We start from the raw sequence: 9953 nt of genomic DNA on the forward strand, positions 1-9953 counted from the left end.
GGCCGGGGTGGGGGCCCCCCCCCCCCCCCCCCCCCCCGAGTGCACAAATTTTTGTGCACCGGGCCTCTAGTGGTTATATAATACTAGAAGCCTGGTGCATGGATTCATGCACATTGAAAGGAAATTAATTAGAATGTGGCCGGTGGGGCAGAACTGGGCAAGACGGGCTGGAACTGGGCAAGATGGGCCAGACACGCCCTAGAGCCAACCACCCCAGTCCCTCCCTGGCTGGCCACACCTGGGGTGGCGCCAGGCTCAAAGGGTGTCTGCAGAGTGAGCAGGGTCCCTCTGGCAGGTGGGGTCCCTCTGTCTGGCCTGCAGGGATTGGGCTGAAACTGGCAGTCTGACAACCCCCAGGGGTCCCAGAGTGTGAGAGGGCACTCTGCAAAATTGCTGTTGCTGGGAAGCTCCTGCATTGAGTGTCTCCCCCCTGGCATCATACCTACCAGTTATATATATATATATATTTACTATCCAAAATATATAAGGACCTCATACAAGTCAATAGCGAAAAACTAACAAAGAAAAAAAAACCAAAATACACACAAATAACCCAATTTTAAAATGGGTAAAACGACCTAAATAGACATCCAAAACAGACAAATAAGTAGCCAACAGGTATGTGAAAAGGTGCACAACATCACTAATCATCAGAGAAATGCAAATCAAAACCACAGTGAGATAGCACCTCACACCTCTTAAGACAGCTATTATAAAAAGGACAAGAGATAACAAATATTGGGCAGGTTATAGAGAAAAGGGAACCCTGTATGCTGCTGGTGAGAATGTAAATTGGTACAGAGATTATGAAAAACAGTATGGAGGTTCTTAAAAAAATTAAAAATGGAGCTACCAGGTGATCCAGTAATCCCACTTCTGGGATTTATTTGTTGTTATTATGACATACATTTATTTTGTTTTAAATAATAGATACATAAATAAAATGCAAACACTATGATTTAATTAATAAGTGAGTGGAAGTAATAAACTGATAATTCCTTTAAGTATGTAAATAGAAAACACAAACATAAAAATGGCCTGCCTCCACAGTTATCAGTGAAATATAGTTTAGTACATAATGAGAAATATTTTGGCCTAGGCTGGTAAGCATCCATAAGGCAAGTACTGCCAGAACTCATATTTAGAGTTATAAGTGGAACATCCTTTTTAAGATCAGATTGGCAACATGTAAATGTTTCTGCATCTGCCCCAGAAGTATTACAGCTGTATATTTATTTTGAGAACTTATTAGTGGGGAACATCAATATACACAATTGTAGAGTTCTTTACAACAGCAGAATTTGGAAATAGCCCACACTTCCAACAGTAGAGGAAAAGCTAAGTTTTATGGTGATGGATCCACTTAATGAAATTGTTTATTGAACCATTGAAAATGTTTACTCTGATTATGTAATATTATTAGAATGCTTATCAATGGAAGTTATTAAGAGATAAAAGCAGGACTAAAATCATGGGTAATACTATATCACTTGGGTAAATGCTATAAAGAGAAAAACTTGAAGGGAACATACAGATCATTGAGAGTGGTTATAACTGAATGTTTATCATGAAGATAAAATAACTTTTTGCACTTATATTTAATTTTTAATGAAATTCAGTTATAATGAAAAATCCTTTTTAAAGGAATAAATTATATGCACTCTACAGTATTTCCATTTTAACCGTGAATAAATTATAAAGCAATAATATTGTAATTTTCAAAAGGTCACCTCTATTTGCAAGTAAAATATTTGTTCTTAAAAGAAAAGCAATCACTATAAGTCTCTAATGAGGACTCATCTAATAGAAGGGGTGAAAGGGATAATCCAGGATGATGGTGATCGGCATTTGTGCAACACTCCTGTCAAGTTTTGGGGCAGTTCCTTCAAGGCAGAACATCAGTGAATGAGAAACCAACTTTATCCATGCAGACTGCTATGTGAGCTTCAGAGATTGATGGGGACATTTTGGTGAGTGAGTTTAGGTGGTGGAACTACATTTCCAAAGGAAGACATGAGAGCTATGAAGAGAAACAGACCCAAAACCTTACTCCTAGGGCTGGGCCAATGTGGGGGAAGGTCATGAAGAGGACAACTGGAGAACACTATAGCTCGGTGGTTGAGTGATGCCTCAGGAACACGAGGAGCTGTAATGGGAGAGGCAAGCTTCATCTCAGATCCAACACACGGGTGGTCTGGCTCAGAAATTGGGCAGGAATCATCCTGGGAGTGAAGAGCATCAGGATTCCCTTGGGAGGAGCTGAGGTAGCAGGGGCTGACAGGAAGCAGTCTCATGAGAGGACTTGGATGTTGACCTGGCACAGGGAGGCCACAAATGCAAAGGACAGCAATAAAAACTGCTAACCATCCTAGCAAGAGAGGTTTTACTCATGCTCTCTTTTTCTCCTTCTATAAAAATTTTCCAATCATAAATTTCTAAACAGACTCATAGATACGAGAACATTTTGACAATTGCCAGATGGGAAAGGGGTTGGGAGATGGGTTTAAAAGGTGAAGGGATTAAGAAGTACAGATTAGCTGTTACAGAATAATTATGGGGATATAAAGTACAGCATAGGAAATATAGTCAATAATATTGTGATAACTATGTATGGTGCCAGGTGGGTACTGGAAATATCAGTATATGATTATGTAAAGTATATGATTGTGTAAGCACTATGCTGTATACCTGAAATTAATATAAAATAATATTGAATGTAAACTGTAATTGAAAATTTAAAATGATTTTAAATGGAAAAAATAAAATTTTATATCTTGAGAAATTATCTTAACTGCAGAAAAATGACTGATTTAAGTCCCGTATGTGTTATACATTGATGTCCTATTACAAAAGTGACCTTGCAACTCCTCCCACTTCTTACAATTGTAGTAAGAGAAACCTTGTCAATAACATTGGAGAAACCTGCCATGCATGACTCAGGACAAAACTTGCCCATCACCCACACACTGAAGGTTTCGGGAACATGCAGTGCATTTTGTGACAGGGACCATTTGTGAAATTAACGACCACATTCTCCTTTGTTTATACACTGTGTGCTAGCTAGATCAGATAGGGTGTATCTATGGGAGAGTTAATCATTTCCAGCAGTGGATGGGCTTGATGGCTAAGAAAGTCCTCAGCAGCTCTTCTAAAAAACTGCAGAGATGGACTCTTGCCCTCATCACAGTGCCTGACACGGGGGACTGTAGTTTTGGTGACTGGGGATATTTAGGCCACTGCTTGTTGTCCCCTTTACATAGAGTGTCTCAGCAGCTATTTTTAATGATTGTTTTGGACAATATTCTCATTGTCACTCCAGGGCATTACTCCAGGGCAACTTTGCCGATTTTTGCTTTCTAACTGGGAGATCAGTCTGGGTCCTTTGTGAATGAATTTTGAAGAAAGGAAAAAATAACCCTGACACCAGAAAGAGAACAGGACTTGACATGTGTAAAGGTGTGTGTGTGTGAGTGTGTGTGTGTGTGTGTGTGTGTGTGTGTGTGTGTACAGTTCTCCTGCCCACCCTCCTTTGAGGGGGGTCATCATCTCTGAAGCCTATCCTTGGTCCTTGATGTGCCCATATTTCAACCGCACTCATGCCATAGGTGGCATTGTTATCCCATCTGGCAAAAAAATTCAGCTCTCCCAAACCAAATCTGGATCTATTGTCCACTTAACCAAAATCCACTGCCTTATTATTTCATGTCCCTGACTCCAAATCTCTTCCAGGCTATAATTTTTGTTTCTCGTCCTTTCTTGGTGACCTATATGGTTTCTACTCTGTCTCATGCAACCTGGCTTCTCACTTGGCTTGTGCAGGGCTCTCCATTGATTGGACAACCCTGATAGCCTCAGGTGACAGTCACATAGCTTCAACCCCAAACCCCTCTCTGTCCACATCCTCCCTCCACACAGAAAAGGAAGGTACATGTGAGGGTTATAAGACTTGAACAAGATAAGGGATATTGAAGCTCCTTAGGAGTAAGAGACCCCAGATGTGAGGGGAGATCATTGTGAATTTAACCATGACTTACTGAGGGCCCCCTGCAGAGAGAACTGAGGTAGGTTCTGTGGGAGATGTACATCAAGGACTTACTTACAAGTCAAGTCAGAAAGACCAGACATGACATCAGGGGGAAGACGGCTGCTCCTGGTACGAGGGATCCAAGTCCACAGAGAGAAGCAGCTGGTTCAAAGCCACTCAGACAGAGCAGTGAGAGAGCAGGAAATAGAGAGAAATTCTCCTGACCTTGGGCACAGGAGTCAGCCTTTGTCAGAGGCAGGAGTGTGCCTCCAAGGCGCTGCTCAAATGAAAACTGCCAAGTGCAGTACCTTCCAGATTCAGTGCAACCACATGGTAGTTAGATGATTTCCTTCACTTGTCTTGAAAGTCAGATTAAAATATCAATCCCTGACCTACTTCCTCCTTTCACTTGTTTTTGTTAGATCTTTTGAATCCATAAAGTCCTCACCCCATCTGGGACTAAAACAAACCAAAACAAAAGCAATCCTGCAACTTCATGTATGTCTTAGGATGCTTTTAATTGCAAGCAATAGAGACCTGACTCAAAGAAACTTAATCTAGAAAGCAGTGTAATAGTTTATGTAACAGGAAGTACAAGTTCAGGTGGCTTTAGAAATGGTTGCTTGTTCTAGCAGTTCAATAACATCATCAGAGTTCCAGATTCTTTGCCTATTTTTGTTGTTCTGCCTTGAGAGCATCAGGTCTCTCCTAAGCCTGCTCCTGCCATCATAGTTATCAACCATCCTGGTTTGCTTTGAATACCCAGTTTATGCCTTAGGCCCTTACATAATTAGTAATATCAACCCCTTTTACCCTCAGTAGTGCACCAGTTTATATAATCAAGTATATGGACACCTGCATCATGTTTTTACTGACAGTTCCAAATGGGGTTTCATTATCTTCTTGTTCATTGGGAGAGGGAGGGTGGCTCTCCTATAAAGAACTTACCCATGATACTCCCAGAAAATCTCTTCCCTGGTCTATTTGGTCCAAATTATAGCGGGAGGGATGCCATCTGTTGCAGATCAAATAGACCCCATACTAAAGCTAGGATTAAATTCTAAGGTATATGGCTTTGTAGGAAAGGGATGGATATCTGAACAACATTGTGGTTCTGTTAGGAAAGAGGAATGGGGAATGCAGAATGGGGCAGCCACAAGCAGAGCCCTTCATAATGAGCCTTTGACACTTTGACAATTTCTCACAATCCTGTGAAATCAAATGCTCTCCTGGCTGTGAGACTAGACAGAATTACAACTGGACTAAAAGAAACCAGTGCAAAGCAGGGCCAGTTCATATATAAAATCATGGCATAATACAGTTCACATTAGAAGTCTCCGTTCTATCAAAATGATTAAAATCTTTCTCTTACCCCACAGGCTCTGAAAATTCCTTAGCTAAAAATGCCATCCTTAAATATAATAATTTTAAAATGTTGTTCTTGCTGGACTGTTCCTCTGAATGTTTTCCATTCTCTTTCCCTAAGCCTAGGTTTGATTTCAGTCCTCTGTGCTTTAATTACCCTTTGCATTTTTTCCAGTATTAACCCTTTTTCATTGTGATTATGTGTTTAAATGTCCACCTGCATTCAGTCACTCAATCATCTAGTAAATATGATTGACCATTAAAATTTTTAAAAAGAATTTCTATTTTAAATACATTATTCAGCTTCAGTAAAATATAGACCTCTTAAGAATTTTGTGAAAGCAATGGACCATTTCCCCCAAAGACATTCATACCCATGAGCACTAAATTGGCATTACACCTTCAAGGCTTCTAGGAACTCCTAGAGAAATTCACAATGATTCTCATGCAGATCAGATCAGATCAAATCATGTTGGTATGGTCAAGGGTGATGGGCTCAGCCATCAACTTAAGTCACATATGTCTTCTGCAGAGCTCATCAATACACACTGGTTCAGCTAACACCCAGGACTTAACGGCATCCAAATCTAGGTCTCCAGCTTAGATTTTGAACTCCAGGCCTGTTCTTGCAAATGCCTACTGGACTTCTCTCTGTGACTACCCAAGATATACTTTCAACTCAAGATGTACTAACCAGCCCTAACCGGTTTTGCTCAGTGGATAGAGCGTTGGCCTGCGGACTGAAGGGTCCTAGGTTCGATTCCAGTCAAGGGCATGTACCTTGGTTGCTGGCACATCCCCAGTAGAGGGTGTGCTGGAGGCAGCTGATTGATGTTTCTCTCTCATCAGTGTTTCTAACTCTCTATCCCTCTCCCTTCCTCTCTGTAAAAATCAATAAAATATATTTTTTTAAAAAAGATGTAGTAACCAAAACTCCCTGGAGCACACATTGGTGGTTCACTACCCACATCCTTTGGATGCTACCATTTCTTTTCTTTTCTTTTTTAAATTGCTACCATTTCAACATGCTCCACAGATACCGAAGCTGCCAACCAGTATCCTTTCCCTATACCTGAAAAAGACTCTCTGCCAATACTGGGTGGCAGGTTGAAATTGCCAGAAAATCATCACCCTCTGAGTGGGACAATTCTGAAGTGGGTGTTTTGTATCATGTCCAAGAGTTTGTCTGTAAGATTAACCTCCACTTGCCCATGGTAGTAATTGGCCTCTATTGGCTGTCATCCTTCTGTTTCCCTTTCCCACACCCCTACCACTGTTTCCTTCACCTTACAAATCAACTTTCTGCACTTGAATCTTTGTTTCAGGATTTGCTTCTGGGGGAACCTATGACATTCATCATTTCCAGCTACAAATCTAATTCTCTTCCCAGGGACCTGTATCTCTCTGACCACACCCCCACCCACCTTGTCATATGATTCAGAAAGCCAGGTGTAAGTCACCGTATTTCCTCCATCATTATTCCTGTTGATCGTATGCCCTGAGTACCACTTGAGTCAAGTTCAAACCCTTCATCTCTGTTGACACTGCCTTGATTCAACTGGGATCATTGCCACAGTCTCTCTCACCTGGTCTCCATGCTGCCAACCTTACCTCTCTCCTATCAGCACTTCACACCCACCATCAGAGTGATCATTCCTCAACCCAAATCTTTCCTGGTCACTCACTCCCTTGCTTCAAGTCCTTCAATGACTCCCCACTGACTACAAAAAGCTCCTTTACAGAACAGACCAGGGAATCTCAAATGACCTCTACCTTCCCCTGTCCCCACCCCCACCACTATTCTTCACAGACTACTCTAGCAGTTTGCAGCCTCCTTTGTATCCAAGCTTTGGTGCCTGCCATTCCCTTCACTTGTAATGGCTTTCCCTCACTTTAAAAAACTCCTATTCATCTCTCAATGCTCAACTCTTGTCACCCTCCATGTGCAATCTTTTCTACTGCCCTCATGCCATTCCCTACCCCTTCCAAGTACAAGCATAGGCCCCTCCTTTGGTGTTCATCTGGCCCATTTTTAACTCCTCATGTACCACATGGTGTCACATTGTATTATTAACACTTTATTTACTGGTCTGTGAGCTCCTTGGGGTCAACAACCCTCCATTAACCATCTCACTAATCACAGTCCTTAGCTCAGTGACTGCCATACAGCAGGTGCTTAAATGATGATTATTGGATAAATGAGGGAATGACCCATCTACATGACAAGTATGTTGAAAACTAGATTATGAGAAGATGCTATATTAGAGAAGCAGAATAGATATAAAAGAATCAGATCTGAAATAAAAAATTTCTTCAGTCCTAATTTAAAATCACAAAATATTAGAATTACATATCTCAAAAATCACCCTGAGCAACTCTGGAAATTTTGTTGTTGTTGTTTTCTTCTGTTGGGTATATCCTTTCTTACCTCCATTTTCTTAGTCATCCCTTTAACTGTATGAACACAATTCTTCCATATTAATGTCTTTATTCTGTCCCAAAACATCTCCTTTACCCCAATCCAGATCCTCTCTTCCTGGACTCCTCTTTTTCTCTTCTCTCTGCAAAGGCAGCCATGATGAAAATACAGAGGGGTGCCACTGTACATTTCTTTGGGAATGGGGGCCATGATACCTATTTATTATGCATTAATCTGAATCAATATAGTATTTCCTAAAAATATAAGCATTTCAAAGGGCAGCAAATATGAATCACAATTGCCAGTGAGGTTCAAACATGAACCCAGGGTTGTGATGAGGCCAACAAAAGAAATAAAGCTAGTAATTGCTTTCCAGGATATCAATCCCTACCTTTTACACACATGCCCCTCAACACACACAAAACCTTTATGGATCTTTCATCCATGAACTTGCCCTATTATAATTGCCTAGCTATGTCTTTAGTTGTATTCAGGCTACATCCTGGTAACTGAGCCCTCACATACCTGATCAGAACAGTTATGAGATCCATAGAGGAAGTCTGTGGTTACTGAAGTGGTTGAAGACATTCACAGACAAATATCTCCATAAGTATCATTAGTTAATCACAGCTCATTTAAAACCCAAGAGCTTGGCCAGGCCTGTGTGGCTCAGTGATTAAACATTGACCCATGAACCAGAAGGTCACTGTTGGATTCTCAGTTAGGGCACATGCCTGGATTGTGGGCTCATTCCCAGTATCAGGAGTGCAGGAGGCAGCCAACCAATGATTCTCTCTCATCATTGATGTTCTATCTCTCTCCCTCTCCCTTCCTCTCTGAAATCAATAAAAACATATTTTGAAAAATAAATAATTAAAACCCGAGAGCTTGATTGAAAAAAAGTAGGAACTGGTCCTTTCTGCTGATGTTCATTATTATCAATTCTTAAACTTGCACTGTGTGTCTTTCTGCTCTTATATTGATTGGGCACTTCTTAATTTGATTCTTCTTTTTCATAAGAGGAAATTTAGTATTAAGAAATGATATCAATAGGGCTGACTTCTCTGTTAGGGGCAGTAGGCACAGTGCCTGAGGCCCACAAAGCTTTTAGGGGCCCATGGAAATGTTTTAATTTCATTTAAAATCAGAAGAAAAAGTGATCTTTTAGGTTGAAGAAAATGTTTTAATATATAATATTAATATATTTATCTTTACAACAGTGCAATTGAAAAAAATGTAATTTTTACTGTTTTATGGAGGAAGGGGTCCACAAAGGCAAAGTGTGCACGAAAGTCATAGTGAGGCCCTTCTTTCTACCACATTATGCTCATAACACAGCAAGGCTAGAATAGAGCCTTTTAAACACAAGTTAAGGTTCCCATATTAATTATAAACTTGCCAGGCTGCTCTCTATGTATTTCTGTTTGGCCATCCCACTTCTACAAGAGGTTAAGTCATGGTTACTACTCACAGCATTGGGACAGCTCTCTGCTCTGATTAAAATCATTTCTGCTCTGCCATTCTCTCAAAAATCTTCATCCTGTTTTAATGAGCAGAAAAATAATCTTTACATCTTTAAGGATTAATTAAACCAATGTAGTTACTTCCTTTGCACTGTTAAAACATTTATAGTATTTGGTTTTCTATTTTGTTTTAAAATGATCAATAGTAGTAATGATACTTATTATTTATATACTGGTTAGGGACCATATATTCATCATCTCTGAAACTCCAGTTCTTAGCTCAGTGTCTGGCAAATACTAGGTGCTTAATAAATGTTAGATTAATAAATGAATTGCCTCTAAAGCAATTACGTGGAAATGAAATTATGTCCGTGGACTAATATTGTCTTTAATAATCTCACACCTTGTGAGAAGGGTCTTCGACATGTATCACAATTGGCATTTTAGAATGTCATCGCTGGACCCTTCCCACTTCTCCCACCTTCATCAGCCAGACACTTCTTCTCCATCCTGGGGTCTGGAATGGTCCCTAGCCTGCTGGGAGGTGGCAGGGTCGTGCTCCACCCCCCACTCCCACCCAGAGCCCCGGAGCCTCTTCCTGCTACCAATCCGAGCCACCTACAGCCACGCCCTCCCCATGGGCTAGATCACCTGTCCCTCCTCCGCCACAGCCTCTTTGGGT

General features: G+C 40.8%; 1 long non-coding RNA gene across 2 annotated transcripts in view; it reads right to left on the minus strand.

The window, feature by feature from the left end:
* LOC102247395 overlaps positions 1-9343 on the minus strand; it is a 22055-nt gene extending 12712 nt beyond the window's left edge. For both annotated transcript variants that reach the window (XR_314199.2, XR_001364122.1), the window contains exon 1: positions 9280-9343. This is a non-coding gene — a long non-coding RNA (uncharacterized LOC102247395). The remainder of the gene's footprint in view (positions 1-9279) is intronic.
* Positions 9344-9953: the final 610 nt, after the last annotated feature.

This window comes from Myotis brandtii, unplaced genomic scaffold (genome assembly GCF_000412655.1).
Source record: "Myotis brandtii unplaced genomic scaffold, ASM41265v1 scaffold490, whole genome shotgun sequence".
Lineage (NCBI taxonomy): Eukaryota > Metazoa > Chordata > Mammalia > Chiroptera > Vespertilionidae > Myotis > Myotis brandtii.